We start from the raw sequence: 18,272 nt of genomic DNA, 5'->3' as shown, positions 1-18,272 counted from the left end.
TTCTAAAACAGCTGCAACTTGCCATCTTATACAGGGTAGGGGGTTCTGATCAGCAATTAGATTTGTCATATCAATTCCTTGGACCTAGGTTTTGTTGTTGTTTTCTTGCCTGCTTGCCAGTAAAGAATCAAAGAACAAAATTTCTTGGAAAAACATAAATAAATTAGTAGTTTTAAATCACTACTTCTATCTTTTGCTTTTAATTAAGTGTTGTTAGCCAAGAGAAGATTTTTGCATCTAGTCACTATATGAGGATTTAAAATGAAATCAGTGATACTCTATAGTGACAGATGGAACTTCAATGGTTTACAGTGTGAGAAAGTTGAGAGGTTTTAGTGCACTGAATTTTAATTTAGTAGTTTTAAAAAAAATAAGAATTTGAAAAACTGGGTTGAAAAGTACTCATTTCTTTTAATGAAATGAATGATTGCAAAACTATATGGCTTGGGTAATTTTTAACAAGTTAAGGCATTTCTAATTCATACTGAATATAGAGAGAACAAATAAATTGAGCTCAGTTCAGAATAATTTTATGTAAAACCTTCTCTACATAGATAACAATGCACCTCACCATAGTTGTCATTCTCTTTGCCATTGAGCTCTGATTTTTGAGCTCATGTCATGTGCTACAATTAGTCTTTGTAGATTTATTTATGTGTTTACCTGTTTATTGTCTCTTTCTCCCTGTAGACTGAGAGGTGCACGACGGCAGGGATCACTTCTGTTTTCTTCATGTTTGAGGATTTGGCATAGGGTAAGTGCTCAGTAAACATTTGTTGAGCATACCAATCAAGCAAGCAATACAACAATCAGAAACAAAGTTTTTATCTTCTATTTGGAATCAAAGTGTGAGATCACATAACTGACGCTTTGGAGGTAAGCTTCCCAAGAAGTTTTGGTCACCAGAATTTTTCTTTCTCTGTTGCTTGACAGTTTAAAGCTCATTTCTTGCTCTTATGGATTTTCAGGATATGTACATGCTTGCCTGGCACATGGAAGAGGATATAGTACACCAAACCTAAGGAGTCCTTTTAGGGTCTTCAATACCTTTTCCAAGCTTACTATTTCTCAATTTCTAAGCTTATTATAGAATAATAACCACTAGAGTATATGGTGACTCTCCTAAGAAAGACCACTGCCAACCCTACTTTTTTTTAAATTTTGAGATACCACTTGCCTAGGAGAAGCTACAAATGTATTTTCCTACTGAAAAAAGGTCCTCCTTTTTTATGTCTGATTGCATTTTATATATAACCACTATTTTAAAACCCTGTGAAGATACCTTTCTAAAAACTGTATTTGTTACCATAGCTCTATTGGCTTATTTTCAGCATTACACAAATGAGTAAATGAAGGCTCTGAGAGGTTAAATACCTTGCCTGAAAATTTTCAGCTGGTAACTGATGGAGCTAACATTCAAAATCAGGTCATCAAACTGTGAACCAGCCTTATGCTCTTAAACACTACCTTACTGCTATTTAGAGCTCCAACAAATATCTCAGTTTTGTTTCTGCAGTAGGTAAAGGTAATGGGTTTAGGAGTTATACTATAACCCAGGGTTTAATAGGTAAGAGGGGTGATCTGACCTCATTTCGTGAGGAATGTAGAGTGAAAAGGCCACAAATGGGTATTTAGGGAAAAAAAAAGTTGAGGAGAAACAAAAAAAGACTCTGTCCTTGCCTTTTATGTCCATTCCCATTATGTTTCTGACCTTAATGAAATTTCTACCTAGAAAAGAGTAATCTTGATTCCAATCGAGCAGAACTACAACAGCCTTGGTGTCCTTTCGCCAATAATATGACACTGTGGACACAGGGCAGTAATAGCCTCATTAAGCCTAATTACAATGAAATGCACAGGTACATACTCTCTAACAAGGACCTCTGCCATCCTTTCAATTAGTTCTTAAGGCACTTAATGTTGGTTAACTACTACCTAGTGAAAGGATGTTTTAGACAGGAAATTGCTGCTGAATTATTCAGCCTAAGTGTAGGAGACTCCATTTTGGTCACGTGACTCTCTGCTGGCATGTTTCATTTGGAATTCATATAATCAGCCATTACTGAGCACCCACTACAAACAAAGAATTGAGTTACACAGCTCAAAAATACAAAGATGAATAAAGCTATTCTTAAGTTGTTTTTAACTGTTGTTTGCTAGGAAACATAATTCATTTTCAGGGTAGTAATTTGAACACTACAGAGGGAATACCCTCTCTTCCCCACAAAATTTCTCTATCTCACCACCCTTGCCACAGTGTCATTCTCTGGAGTACAGTTAACAATTACTTCTCAATTCCCCTCCCCTCAAATGCTTTTGCATATAAGTGCTGTGTATATATATATGTATGTTCATAACATACTTATTTTGGGTACATTAGACCATATTTTAATAATGTTCTGCATCTCTACTCACTTAATGTCATAATAAATCTTGAAATACTTCAAAAAGGTACAGAGAGATTAAAATAAAAAAGAATAATCCAATGCATGGGTGTAGCAAAGTCACTTAATGAGTTTCTGTTGAAGGATATTTGTCTTTTACTGCAACACTGCAGTGAATATTCATACTTATATCTTTGTGCTTTCATGAAAAACTATCTGTATGCAGAATTTCTATTAATGGAATGACTGGGTCAGAGAGTATCTGTGTTTTAATTCAAACAATTTCGTTATTATTAAGTTGCCTACCAAATAGATTTTACCATTTATGCTATTTATGTACAAGAATGGTTGGCAAGCAACTATATAAATAGCTTTTTAATAATCAAAATAAAACATGTGCATCCTTAAAAATATTTAATAATACAGAAGGGCTCACAATTAAAACAAACCTTTTTTTGTTTTGGTTTGTTTTGTTTTTGCATTCCCTGTTCTGTTCCAAAATGGGACCAAATTTTAATCTTTTATCTCTGTTAAATTCTTCTAGCTTTGATATTGTGATTTATAATAAGAAATATATGTTTGGTCTTTGTCTTCTTTCTGGCACAGAGCTATTAAAACTACATGAGGAGAGATATAAAGGTGTCTTTTGTTGTGTTATTGAGGTGACTTTTGGAAAGCACCTAAGGATAGGGGCTGGTTGCCAGTGATTAGAAGGTTTAGTTGCAGCTTTCAGTCCCACCCCACTGACCTCTGGGGAGGGGAGAGGGAGCTAGAGGTTGAATCAATCACCAATGGCCAATGAGTTAATCAATCATACCTATGTAATGAAGCCTCCTTAAAAACCCCTGAAAGGAAGGGATTCAGAGAGCTTCTGGATTGCTGAACACAGGGAGGTACTGGGAGAGTGGCTTGCCTAGAGGTGGGGTGGAAGCTCAACGCCCTTTCCCCATACTTTGCCCCATGTATCTCTCCCATCTGGTTGTCCCTGAGTTAAATCCTTTATAATAAACCAGTAATCTAGCAAGTAAAATGTTTCTCTGAGTCCTCTGAGCTGCTCTAGCAAATTAATCAAACCCAGGAAGGAGGTCATGGGGACCTCTGACCTATAGCCAATTGGTCAGAAGTACAGGTAATAACCTGGGCTTGCAATTGCATCCCGAGTTGCAGGGGTTAATTGGAACCTTCGATCTATAGCCAATTGGTCAGAAGCACAGGTGACAACTTAGGCTTGTGACTGGTGTCTGAAGTTGGGATGGGGGAGGAGCTGGGATGGAGGGCAATAGTGCAGGATCAAACTCTTAACCTGTGGAATCTGATGCTATTTTGGGGTAGGTAGCGTCAGAATTGAGTTGAATTCTTGAACACTGTTGACAATTGCTTGTTGGTAATGGGAGCCCCCCCACTCCCCATGAATTGAAATAGGGACCTTCACATCTCTAAATTATGTTTCACTAAGATCATTGATTAACATATTTTAGATATTATATAGTCCACTCCTATTATGACAAATGGGGATTTGTCATACATTCTTACATTCTTAGTTACTTATATGATTGCCAGCTTCCTTCTCTTCAGAATATTTCACCACAATTAAAGATTATAATACCATGTACTTTAGTAACTCTATGTAGTATATAAACCTTATTTCTAGTTTCATTAAATATAGATATTTTCTCTTGGATTCCCCTTTATTAAGTTGAAGACACTTTTCTCTTCTTGAGGAATATATCTGTTCCCTTGTTGAACATTTTAAGTTCTTTCTAGTCTTTGCTTATTATGAATAAAGTTGTGTAGGGGAGCAGAATTTGCCACCCCAAAATCATGCCAAAAGCTGGCCTCTGTGCACCAATGCTGGATTGAATCTTGGAGACAGAGTTTTGGGTGAAGTAGAACAGAATAGCTTTATTGCAGGGCCCCAAACGAGGAGTCCAGGGCAGCTAGTGTTTAAAAGACCCAAACTTTCTGAAGGCTTTCAGGGAAAGATTTATCAAGACAGGGTGTGGGAAGCAGTTTGTGGGATGTGATCAGCTCTTGGACATTCTTCTGATTGGTTGGTGTTGAGGTAATTGGGAGTCAGCATCATCAACCTTCTGGTTCCAACCAGTCTGGGGTCTACATGCTTGTGGGCAGCATACAGTTAACTTCTTCCACCTGGTGGGGGTTTCAGTATCTGCAAAACAGCTCAAAAGACATAGCTCAGAATATTATCTATAGTCCTTGAGGAAGAACTAAAGGTCCTTGACTTTGTTTAATGGCCAAAATATTATTATTTTGTCTTGCTTGACTTTTTCCTTTATTTTCTCACTTCTCTGATTAAGTTTATTCTTTGACCAAAGTTCTTCTACAGACAAAAGGCAGGCAGAAGACATGGGTGGGGACCTATTCTGGGAAGACTTCATAGGGTTCTGCTCCGTTACAAAAGTATGTCTCTTTGGCGTATTAATTATTTTAAGCTGGTTATTTTCTAAGGAATAGCAGGCATGGAAAAACTCTGAAAACCAAGGAGGAGTTATGCTTTAGTAAGAAACATTTACATTTATAAGGGAAATCTCCATTTGTAAGGGTGTCTCCCTCCCTGTACCAAGAAGAGGAGAATGGCCAAATCTCTAGAAACTCTTATCAATGGAGAAGACATTAAATCTGCATAACAACCTTACCCTACTTTACTGTTTTTTTCCTGTAACCTCCCATAACTGCATCTCCCCCATCTCAACATCCTCTCTTTGTCTTTAGCTGAAGATGGTATTTAAGGTGAGGGCTTTGCCCATTTTGGTGAGTTACTCAGTTCTCCTGGGTCTCTCCCATGTATACATGTTATTAAACTTTTGTTTGATTTTCTTCTGTTAATCTATCCCATGTCAATTTAATTCTTCGACCAGCCGGAAGAATCTAGAAGGATAGATTCTTCTTCCCCAACAGTTGTTATGAACATTCTTGTATGTGTCCTTTGGTGGAAGAGGCATATAACTATGAGTAGAATTGGTAGGTAAGAAATTACTTGTATGTTTAGCTTACTTTAATAGATATTGCCAAACTATTGCACAAAGTGTTGCATCATTTTATAATTCCACTTGCAGTATGTGAAAGTCCCAGTTGTTCCACATACTGGGCAATATTTAGTATTGGCAGACTTTAATTTTATCCATTCTAGAGAATGTGAAGGGTTGTAACAGTGTTTTTAATTTCAACTTTCCTGATAGCTAAATATGCTGAGTATCATTTCACATACCTATTGGTTACTTGGATATTTTCTTGTATGAAGTGTCTAAGTATTTTAACCATTTTAAATGAGATTGTTAGTCTTTCACTTTTTGACTTGTAAGAATTATTTTCATGTTTTGGATACAAGTCTCTTGTCAACTATATGTAGTATAAATATTGCATAGTGTATTTGTCTACCCGGACTGTCATAACAGAAAACTACAGACTGAGTAGCTTAAACAACAGAAATTTATTTTCTCACAGTTCTGGAGGCTGGAAGTCCAAGATCAAGGTGCTGATAATGTTGGTTTCTGGTGAGGCCTTTCTTCCTAGGTTGCAGACAGCCACCTTCTCACTGTGCCCTTACATGGGCTTTCCTCAGTACACACACACTCTTGGTGTCTCTTCCTCTTCTTATAAGAATAAGAGTCCTGTTGGATTAGGGCCTCATTTATGAAAGAGGGGCATATTTAAAACATAAGAGTGGCTGTATTTAAATATACAATGTTAAGAGAAAATAGGATTGCAGTGGGGTTAAAGTGTATCCCAAATCAGCCATCAAACACATAAAAAATGAAAATATACATGATTATGATGCACTTTAAATTGAGGAATGTGATTAATATCAAGTAAAAATCATGCTGAAGAAATATAAACAGAAATATTTTTTTTAATTTGAGATATTCAGAGTTGTTGCACATTTTAAAGTATATTTATTATATCTTCATATTTGAGTGAAATTTTTACTTAGGTATAGATATTAATGTTGAATGTTTCCAATAGTACTTTGAAGGAATTAATCTATTGGCTTTTAGTATCAGGCGTTGCTGATGATACGTTTGATGCTGGATTGATTCTTTTCCTTTTGTAGATTGTATTTTGGTTTATTTATTTCATTTGTCATGTTTGATTGTTGATACACATTTTTTTAAACTTTATACTCTAGAAGTTTTGGTTTTGAAAATGACATGTATAGGTATGACCTTTTTCATTACTGTCTGGTTATATGTTGGGAATGTCAATTGTTCTTTAACTTTGGATCATTAATTTGTATTATATATTGGATAATTTTTTTTTTCTATTCTATTTCTCCCTTATTTGGGAACTCACATTTGTGATTTTGGACTTTAAGAACTGATGCTTTCTCTTTTTCTCAATGTGCAAGTCTATTTATTTTTTACTTTTCCTGAGAGTGACTCATACAAGAACAGCACAAAGATCTTCAGTAAATGATGCCACATTTCTTGTTGTTTTCCAATTTTCTAGCTTTCTGTAGTTCTCCATGACTTTCCAGCAACAATTTTGACTGTGCTGGGTAGTTTATTAGTGAATTCCTTCAACACCCAGGGATCCATTTTATTTGGTCCTGCTGCTTTATGTATGTTCACATTTTTAAAAAAGTATTCCCTGGTGAGTTTTAGTCAGCAGTCATTTTTTCACTTCTTTCCAATTCTGTAAACTTCATTTTCTTTATCAGCATTATTTTCTTAGTTTGTTATACTATCTCCAGTTTTTAGTCTCTTCTTGTTTTCTGTGAATCATGGACTTTAAAAAAAATTAGCTAATTTTTTTAATCCAACACAATAACATTCTTCAACTCTCTTTAGCGCAGCAGTTAAATTTTGATGATAATTAGATGGGAAATACCTAGTTTTCTATATTCATATTAATTGGATTGAAATAAGTGATCTCTAAAGGACAGTAAGTTTGGCCTCTTGGTAAAATATTGCACAAATTTTGAATAAGTTATTTGTTCATCACACAGTGAACTAAATTTCTAATTGTGGTTTTTGGATGCTGTGTACAACTGGTCTTAGGTATTAATAGGACAATATGGCATATTGTAATGGAAGCCAAAAAGTATGATGGTGGGCAGTTCGTTATTGCAAAAATAGTTAAAATAAGTATCTGTTCAGCTTTTTCTTCATTCTCTGCAAAAAGGCAGCTACTTAATGTTTTTCTTTCTTTAAATTAATTTAAAATTATTGCAGTTTACCTACAACAGGATTAACTATAAAGAGATCATTGAAGCAGGACTATTTACTGCAGTCCCACACAGATTTGTTTACTAGCTCCCTTTTTGTATGACAAACTTGCAATTTCTTTTCCTTTTTTTACTTTTATCGTTTAGTATATTAGACAGTGGAGATAGAAAAGCTGCATTTCTAATTACTTTAAAGATATATATTTTTTTGTTTTTAATACTTGAATATAAAAAAGTTTCTATTCTCCTACAGAAATGCTGATTATTATTTGACCTTAATAGAAATGAACTTCCAAAATTGATTTAAAAATCCTCCTAACCAATGAGAACTTCGACTATCCTATAATTGGACTGTCCCACACTCTGAAGGTCAACCAGTTGGTGGCAGCCGCAATCCTGTAACTGAGGCCAAAGGTCATCCTATTCCTAAACACTCTTGCTTCTGATTAGCCCATCAATTTCTGATATATGCGTTTCCTAAAACCCATATCTAAGATCAGCAGTGTACTTTGTTCAGAGATACTGTCTGTTGTTTTTTTTTTTAAGATTTATTTATTTTATTTTATTATTTTTGGCTGCATCAGGTCTTAGTTTTGGCACACGGGATCTTCGTTTTGGCATGCAGGGTCTTTCGTTGCTATGCAAGTGCTCTTCCCTGTGGCACGTGGGCTTCTTTCTAGTTGTGGCGCACAGGCTCCAAGGCTCATGGACTCTGTAGTCTGTGGCACATAGCACAGGCTCTCTAGTTGAGACGTGCGAGCTCAGTAGCTGTGGCACTCGAGCTCAGCTGCCCTGCCATATGTGGGATCCTAGCTCCCCGACCAGGGATTGAACCCACGTCCCCTGCATTGTAAGGTGGATTCTTTACCACTGGACCACCAGGGAAGTCCCAGTGATACTGTGTCTTATAAGCACAACTCTCCATTGCTGAGTAAGAAATACACAGTTTTATTTCAAATATTGAGTGGCAATTTCTTCCTTTCCCATACTTAGTGGACAGCAACCAGAAGAGTTGAAATTATATTTCAAGTTATTTGTAAACAATTTCATATCTTTTGAGTCATATTTTGCTATATTCTATTCACATTAATAATTTCAGAGACTGAATCAAAGACTAACTCTCCTGAGGTATATAGGCAATTTTATAATTTATCTTTTGCTTAAACCCCAAGTAAGTAATATATTATGGACTCTCTGTGAATCAGCATTTACTTAAATTCAAAGAAGATCTGTAATCCAAGAATTACACTTTTTGCTATGTTAAAAGCTTTATGAGATGAAATCTTCAGGAAAAGTAACAGGAAATAGATTTGTTCAATAAGGAGTTATATGTGCTGCTGGTGCCTTCTGGGTTTCATCTCCTAACTATACCTAGTATAAAGACAAATACTAGCAACTAATCTCGACTTTCTAAGCTTTTATATACTCAGTAAGGTCTTCATTTCTCCCAGGATAATTATGAAATCATTAGTCATCATTCAAGCTACTGGGAATAGCCACTTTGCAAGATTGATTGTTTACTCAACTAATTTATGCAGAAGCTTTTATACTGGTGGTCACTCCACAGGACAGAAAAGCAAACACAAACCTCCAAAACAATCCCTTTAGGATATAATTACAATGGTATTCGATTAAATTGTTTTAGTGGCACTCTAAGTCCTGGAGAACAGCTTTCCAATCATTTCAATCTTCTAAATCTCAACCTATTCAACTTTTGTCCTTCACATTCTAAAATTCTGCATGTCCTCTTAAGTTACTGTGGTGGGGAAAATTAACACATCCTGGTCTTCTGTCAAAGGATAGTTTCTAGAATTCAAGAGAGATCATTTGAAGCTAGAAACACCCATTCCAGATAAGTCAAGCAGAACCAATATTTCTTCAATTTTTTTTTCTCTCTTTTGTTCTTCTCCTTTGGAGACTTCTATTAAATATGTGTTAATTTTTTCACCATGTCATACCATATAGGCCTCACTGGCTTTTCCATTCTTTATTTTTTCCTTCTTTGCGTTTCAATTGGAATATTTCCTACTGGCTTAGTTTCAAGTTTCCTAATGATATGCTTTTTAATAATTGTTATTAACCCCATAAATTGAATTATTAATTTTGTGTTCTTATATTTTTAATAAAATTTGTTCTAATTATTATATTTTTCAGTTGTAGAATAGTCATTTGATTTCTTATAGATCCTGACACTTTTGTAACATTGTCAATGTTTCCTTTATTTTTTTTGCACATAATAATCATAAAATTCTAATCTGCCAATGCCAAATCATCTGTATCACCATTAGTTAGTTTATGCTTCTATTTTTCTTTTGGCTTTGAGGCATTTGGTCCTGTTTCTTCTAATGCCTAGTGTGTTAGTTATCAATATATTGCTTCTCAGCTCCAAATATACCCTTCATTGTTCTGCTTGTGATACTGAAAAATTTCTTCTTAGCCAGAGGCATAATTTTAAGCTTTGTAGGTAGAGGACACTGGAGGGGTACTCGGAAGGGAAGAGATACTTCTTGCTGGTTCTTGTGTGTACTCTTTTGATAGGTTCCTGCAGCAAGTAGCAGCCATCAGTGTATGTCACCTCCCCATGGGCAGCATCCCCCCAAATTCCAGAGAGAATCTTCCCAAGGTATTAGTAATAATGGATAATTCAGTGACTTTCATGCTTGCTACTTCCCCATAGATAACTCCTTTCAGCTCCTCAATAGTTACCAGTAGATTCCAGGTACAGCATCTCCCTGCTGGAGGCTTTGTCTGCCACCACAGAGGGTAGATTCCCAACCGCTTCCAACAGCACAGAACCATTATGTGGTTGGTTTCCCCAAACACCCAGAGGATGGATTCCTAGAGATTTCCACCTGTGCTGCAACTCAGTGTCTTTACCATCTAGTACATCATAATTGTACCCTTTCTCAGGAGGCCTGGAGGTGGGGTGTACTCTTTCAGATGTCCTTAAAGGTGTGCTCTGCTCCAACCCTAAGGGTAATGACTTCTCTTTATATATGATATCCCTGTTTCCTTTAGAATTCTCTTTAACCCTTGGCAGCTAATATTCCATTACTTCAATCCCTGTTATTATTAATAATTCTTTATAATAATATTCCCCTGTTCAAATTGTTCTCTAGGTCCTGTCTCCCAGTTGGTCCCTAATATAGAATTGGTACTAGGAATGGGATTTGAGGATTGGTTTGATCATGACTTTGGCTTGAGCATAGTTCTGAAATTCTTGCCAATTGGAAATGTGTTGCTAGTCACAAATGACATAAAGTGACACTACAAATGATCAAGCTGTTAACTATGGTTAATTGTACTGAAATGCCCACTGAAGCAAGTTTCTTGGGAACCCAATCGGATGCCACACTTGACCTTTAGGGCAGTAGTGCTGACTACAAGGACTATGTGTGGGAGGCATCAACTGAGTGCACAGGATGACTTACAGAAAGAAGATAAGAAGATTGGGTCCTTTAATTCTAAGTTTCAAAAACTGTCTGTCAAGTGGAGATTAACCCTAAATTAATCTTTTATTTCTTCTGCCCGCCAGGCTAATACTGTTGGAAAATCAAACATAAAATTTAATTGTACAGGTTGTTGAATTACATAGTCAGTTGAATTCAGAGTTTCTTCTGTGAAGGTTAGGACATTGATTCAGAAATAGAGGGATTCTGAAACCCTGAAACAACCTTCAACCCTCAGATCACTTTGATCCTCTCTTACCTGTGAAAGTACTTTGTTTTCTGAGGAAAGTAGCTTTCTTTTGTTCAAAAATCTGTGGTAACATAACCTGGAGGAGATGCCTATCCTATTCCCCGTTTAACTTACCAGTTTGGCCTTTACAGGTGTTGGATAGATCTTAGAGAATAACTGTGGATTATTACAGACTTAATCAGATAATGACTCCAGTTGTAGCTACTCTTTAAGATGTACTACCTTTACTGAATAAATCATCTCTTTTCCGCCATACTATTTTGTAAGGACCGCCAAAAACAGTTTGCTATCACCTGACCTGAACAAGATGAGGCCTTCAGTCTTGCCACAGACTGTCAGTTCCTCTGTTCTATACCATAATATAGTCTGAAGAGGTCTTAATGATTTTGACATCCCATAAAACATGACACTGGTCTTCTGCATTGAGAATATTATATTGATTGGATCTGTTGAGCAGGAAGTAGCAAGCATTTTAAATACCTTACTAAGACATGTACAGATTAGAAGGTGAGTGAGGAACCTTACAAAAAGTTAGAGGACCCTCATCTCAGTGAAATTTTCCACAATCTCACATCATTGTCTCCCATCTGAAGGTTTAGTAGTCTAGAGCATGTAAAGATATCCCTTACGTGATAAACGACAAACAGCTGCTCCTTATACCTCTTACCACAGTAACTGGCAAAAAACTTGATAGTTTTATTTTGGGGGAATTTTGAAGACAACGTGTACCACATTTGAGTATGCTACTTAGATCCACAAAGTGTCAAGTGGTTGCCAGTTTCAGGTAGGACCAGAGCAAGAGGAGACTCTGCAACAAGTTCAGGCTGTACTTCAAACCACTCTACTGCTTGAGACTTATGATCCAGCTGATTCAATGATACTTAAAGTGTCCTTGGTAAATAAGAATGTTATATTGTGCTTGTACAATAAGAGAATAATAGCACAGTCCTCTATGAGTAAGAACAGATTGGGCAGGTCCAGATGGTAAAACTGATATGCATAGAAGGTAGCTCAGACACTTTTTGATATCAACTCTTTTGGTATTGTCTCATATCCTTCAATCTATGTCCATGGATTTTGGGAACATGGGGTATTACTTAAGACTAGTTGACTGAGGAAAAAAAAAAACAACTCAAGCCTGGTTAGGAGATGGCTTTAATATGACATACAAATATTACCAAAATGCAGTAATAAGACACCGCAGCCCGACTCAGAGATAATCCTTACTTAAGAAGTGTGGTTAAAAAAAACCTCCTCCTAATGGTGAAAACTTCAAACAGTACATTTACATTTGGTTGTCCACTTTGTCTGAGTAAGAGACAGCTGGAGGCATGAATCTACACTAATTCATGGGGAGTCACTAACTGGTTCGCTGGATGGTCAAAGTCTGGAAAAAAACAGGATTGAAAAATTAGTGATGAAGAAATACTGAGAAGAGGTATGAATGGACCTCTCAGAATGGGCACAGACTATGAAGGAACTTGTGTCTCATGTTAATGTTCAGCAAAAAGCGTCCCCTTTAGGGTGGGCTCCTCATAATCGGTTGGACAAAGTGGCACACTCTGTTGGATGTCAGCCAGACTATTTCCCCTGCCATCCCAGTGTTTGCTCAGTAATCCTCTGAACTAAGATCTACATTGGCAGGACTAGAGGCTGTTTATGGGCAAACAATAATGTATTTTCTTTCACCAAGAATAGCCTGGATAATGATACTGCTGAGTGCCTAATTTTCCAATAGTTGAGGTGAACACTGAGCCCTGAATATGTCGTCATTGCCTGGATGTAAAAGCCAGTCACCTTATGGCAATTTGACAACATTTCATCATGGATTGGGCAGATAATTTTTCATACTAGAATAGGTACATTTTCTGGATATGGATTTTCGTTACCTTACTGTAAATGTTCTGGCAACACTGCTTTCCAGAATCTCAGAGAATGCCTTGTAAACCATCATGGCATTCCACATAGCATTGCTTCTGATCAAGAAACTTATTTTATCAAATAAGATATAACAATGGGCTAATGTCAGTAGAACTAACCTTAAAACATGTCGCATTGCTTGAAAGCAGTTGGACTCATTGAAAAATGAAATGGCTTACTGATGTCTCCTTTATAGCACCAATTGGGAGACAACACCCTGAAAGGATAGAGTTCTGTCTTATAGGATCCAGTATATGCTTTGAACCAAAGACCATTCTGCCATGCTGTCTCCCCATAGCCAGAGTACATGGTTCTGGGAATCATGAAGTGGGAGTGGCTCTTCTTGCTGTTATACTCAATAACGTAATGTCAGAATGTTTATTTCCTGTAATAAGAATCTTAAATTTTGCTGGTTTGGAGGTCTCAGTTCCAAAGGAGGGAATAATTTGACTATTGAAAATAAGGAATGTCTTCATGGTATTGGGAAATCTGACTGATATCTAACCATTTTGGATCCTTGTGCCACTGAAACAACAGGCAGGACAGAGGGTTTCTCTGCTGGTTGAAGAGGTTGTTCGCAATTATAAAGGGAAAATCAGATTGCTGCTATGTAATGGTGACAAGGAAAACAATGTCCACAATTCAAATAATTCACTAGGGTCCTTCTTAGTACTTACATGCTCAATAGATATGCTCAATAGTAAAGGTTGAGAGAAAACTACAACTGAAAAAAGAAGGCATAACAGTTGAAGAATACAGAAACTTTGGGAATAAAGTTTTGAGTCATTTGTCAACTGAAAAAAATGCACAACCCGAGAGTTGTGAGTTAAGTTTTCTTTGGGGCACAAGGAGGACTGTAGTCTGGGAGACAGCATCTCAGATAGCTCTGAGGAGCTGCTCTGAAGAGGTAGCGGGGAAGGTCAGTATTATATATGATTTTAGTGAAGGGGGGGTGGTACATGCAGTCAAGCACACATGTTGGCAGAGCCTTGCTGCAAGTCATGAGGAGCAGATGTATCCTTTAATGATTTCAGTGCTTTTCTAAATATAAGAAGATGCAAGAATTTGGGCTCATAAAATCTTCTCCTGAAAATATCTAACTATCCTGAAGGCCTGTTCTGCCAGTTTTTCCCAGAGCACAGAGTGCCTCATTCCGGATCTCCACCCGAACTCCTTTCAGGGTATGTTGAAGGTTAGCGACTGCAGTGGCTAATGACTTTATTCTTATAGAACCAGATGGCAAGTGATAATTTTTCGTTGGCACGTTCAACCAGGTAAAGAACCTCAACTGAGATCCTGCATAAGTTTGGGGAAAATAGGGAATAGGTATTAGAGGAAGGAATCTCTAAATTATCAACTATTCTCTTTTGACCAATTAAAGAAATGAGGACAGCAATAGCTTTGTCTTTTTTCTCTTTGCTTATAGTATGTATGTGCTTCTTTATATATGCTATTTTTGTCTTATTTCCATTGTAATTCTAAATAAAGCTGTTGACTATTAGCTTTACAATTTAACATACAGGTAACAGAATATTTAGTAGTACTATAACTAAAGGTGTGGGTACAGTAACTGCTGGGATTATGCATTTGGGGGAAAGTTTAAGAACTTCTTCACTTGTGCAAAAGGTAGCTGTATCTTGTTATTGGAAAACCGAGTGGTTTTCTTGTTATACAGAAATTCAAATGTAGTAGAAGGGTGCATATGAAAGTAAGTAGCCAAAGGGATGGACTATAACATTTAACAAATATATAGCCTTTAGGTACCAAATTCACTCTTAATTGTTGTGCTTGTAATACTGGAATTTTCTCCCATCAGCTGGAATAAAGTTAGCCTTTGTTTCAGCTCTTGAAAGCAAAGAACTTTCAATGGACCTGGCAGAGAAAGGCTGTCTTCTTCTTCCTTCCTGTGTGTGCTCTCTCTTAACTTACTATGTGTGCCAAGTCAGCAGTGCACAGCAGCTCCCCATGACAACTTCTGCCAGCATTCTAAATGATAGCATCTTAGTGCACCACCCCAATGAGTTTTAAGTTCTCTTTGTACCACTTCCTTGTTGACAGCTTTCCCTTGCAGCCCAGAGGGTGACTTCCACAGCACAACATCTCCCCATGTGTGGCATCCCTCACTGTCCCAGAAGGTGGATTCCATCCCAGAAAGTTCCACAAGCACAGATCCTTCACAGAATTTCCTGCCATTCTGTTGGCTATAACCTTACTTTCTTCAATGAGGTCTAGATGCCAACCCTCAGAGGCAGGACCCCTTTTCCAGATTTGCTATTTTGTTGGGTGTTCTGTCTTAGTCCTAGGGTTAGTGGCTGCTCCCAATAACTGCTCTTCTTGTATTCTTTAGTGTTCTCTTTATAATTTGGTAGATAATCTCCTATTATGCTAATCCCCTGTTATAGTTCTTAATTCTTTAATTATTAAACATTCAAATTTATTGTGTAGATTATGTCTCCTGACTATATTCTGAGAAACTTATCTGTTAATTTCTTATTGATTGCCAGACACTGCATGCCAAAATTTTAGAGATTTTGAATGATATTATCGTCCTTCAGAGTGTTACTAATGTGTTCTCCTGGAAGGTTTATAGTATAGGAAAGTGTGGTACAATAAACATATAAAACTATATAACAAAATGTCAGCTAGTGCTAAGGAGTATGAAGGAAAATTAAGTAGGGCAAGGAGATATACAGGAACAGAGTTGGACTCTTTCAATAGGCTAGTCAAGGAATGCTTCTCCCAAGGAATTTCAAAGAGCAGATACTTGAGTGATGGAGTCAAAATATTCCTGAAAGAAAGAACAGCAAGTGAAAAGCCCCAGAGAAAAAGGTGTACAGATAATACAATAAACAAGGGAGATAGATATAAACAATAAGATCAGAAAAGCAGGCCACACAGAGCATATGAGGCCATATTGAAACCTCTTTAACATCTTAGGGTCCCTGCCCGTCTCTCTGTAATCACCCTGCTGTTTTGTTTTGCTTTTTGTAATGTAAAATTAGTGTATAATCAGACATAGAATTTTATAGGTGATTAGTGCTAAACTTTCAAGTATTAAAAACATACAGTGGAACATACAATACCAAAAAACAGTGAAACTGCTATCACAGTGTCTTAGTTTGGGTTCCCCTCAAATCAGAATCTGAAACAAAGACTTGGGAGCAGGTAGTTTATTTAAGCAGGTGATACCTGGCAGCAGGAGTGAGAGAATTGGAGAGTAAAGCAAGGAAGAAATAAGAGAAAATAAAATATCATTAAAGAGCTAGTTACTTATTTGGACAAGTGGGATTCAATCCCACTGGAGAACCACTATGAATGTCTCAAAATGCTGAGACATTTATACGCCAATTTTACCCCAGAATGCCTCCCAATTTCCTAATCCCTTCCACCTACCCACACCCCCATTGTATTAAATCTCCTGTCTAGATTGCCCTGCATGAATCTGAGCAAGATCTCATGGTTTTGGAAAAACTTTGAGGCAAAAAAAATTGGAGAGACTTGGCAAGCTTTTAAGGTGGATATTTTTCTCCAGTGTGGAAATTATTCAACACAGTTGCAGGTAAAATGAGAGTTGACCTGAGGGACTACGGCGTGGGGCAAAAATACATCTAATACAAATGATAATTAAGGCTTACAAAGTGCAAAACTTAAACATGGGGTCACGTTATTGCAAGGTTAGAGAAAGGTACTAGTGAAACTTGTACAAGTAGCTGATTGGGATTTCTAGGCATTTGGCTGAGCTACTTAAATTGCACTACTGCCTGCAGTTTGGAGCTTCCTGGTAGTGGTTTTCTGTTTTGAATTAAATGTCAATGGGATGATTCTGAGTTTTCTGGCTGGCTGAGACTTAAAGGAGAGTAGTGTCAATCCTTTTGAAATCTTCTTGAAACTTGTTGATTTCCAATCCAAATACTGGCCTCATGTAGAGATATAAAACCTAGAGAATAGTGGAGGCAAGGAAATCCAGTTCCCTGCTCTATTTATTGAGGCTGTATTGCATGCTGTTTACCTTCCTGGTCTCACCTCCCCTCCCTCCCCACATTGTACCCACCAACCCTCAGCCCAACAGCACAAGATGTTTAGAAGAGGGCTGCGTGGAGAATTCCAGCCAAACCAATTATATCCAAATGTGTACTGTTATAATGTTATTCTGGTGTTCTACTATAGGTTGCATTGAAATCTCTCTAAAAATTACTTTCAAAATTGAGAACAGTAAATATATTTTTTAATTTACTTGGTAATCTGAAATCATCACTATTAAATTCATATGCTATTTTTTAATGCTATTTGGTGATTGTATTATATAATATCTGGCCTCAGATTTTTTTAGTTTAAAAAAATTACATTTTGGGCTTCCCTGGCAGTGCAGTGGTTGAGAGTTCGCCTGCCGATGCAGGGGACCACGGGTTCGTGCCCCGGTCCGGGAGGATCCCACATGCCACGGAGCGGCTGGGCCCATGAGCCATGGCCGCTGAGCCTGCGCGTCCGGAGCCTGTGCTCCACAACGGGAGAGGCCACAGCGGTGAGAGGCCCGAGTGCCGCAAAAAAAAAAAAAAAATTACATTTTATTTTCAAATTTATAATTTTTGTCTTCTCCTTTTCCATCAACTTCTAGTTTTTCTTTTTGTTGCTCAAGCTACCTTCATCACTGGAAGACTCTTCTGTTTAGTTTGTACTTGCTAAGTTTTTTAAGGTTGAGAAGCTGATGAACAATAAATAGTACATTTTCTATGGATATAAATAAAAGCATTTTGACAGATATCTTAGGTACTCAGTAGCCTATTTCTCTTTTGTTGATTTATTGGTACTGCTCTCCCCGTCCAAGTCATTTTGTTTGTTTGTTAACCAGGAATCCCGAGAAAAATAAAACCTAGATAAATTTCTGTGGTTCAAACATTAATTCTCTTAGTTTGTTTTTTGTTTGGCTTGGTTTTATCTTACTTCATTTTTCAGTGTTTTCTCTTCCTAGCACTGTCTCCCTCCAAGAGCACATATACTCATGTACCGTTGACTCCTGTAATAAATGTGTTTATGGATATACATAGTATTTCAGGTGAGACAAGTATTATCAAAATTATTTACCA

General features: G+C 37.0%; 1 protein-coding gene across 1 annotated transcript in view; it reads left to right on the top strand.

Moving 5' to 3' along the window:
* LOC307195882 (uncharacterized protein) overlaps nt 1-18,272 on the top strand; it is a gene marked incomplete at its 5' end in the record, with an annotated part of 490,066 nt that overhangs the window by 295,241 nt on the left and 176,553 nt on the right. The window contains one exon of the transcript XR_013830982.1: nt 691-754. The remainder of the gene's footprint in view (nt 1-690; nt 755-18,272) is intronic.

Source organism: Stenella coeruleoalba (assembly GCF_951394435.1).
Source record: "Stenella coeruleoalba genome assembly, chromosome: 13".
Taxonomy (NCBI): domain Eukaryota; kingdom Metazoa; phylum Chordata; class Mammalia; order Artiodactyla; family Delphinidae; genus Stenella; species Stenella coeruleoalba.
The sequence above is the reverse complement of the archived record's forward strand: the minus strand, read 5'-3'. Positions and strand labels throughout refer to the sequence as shown.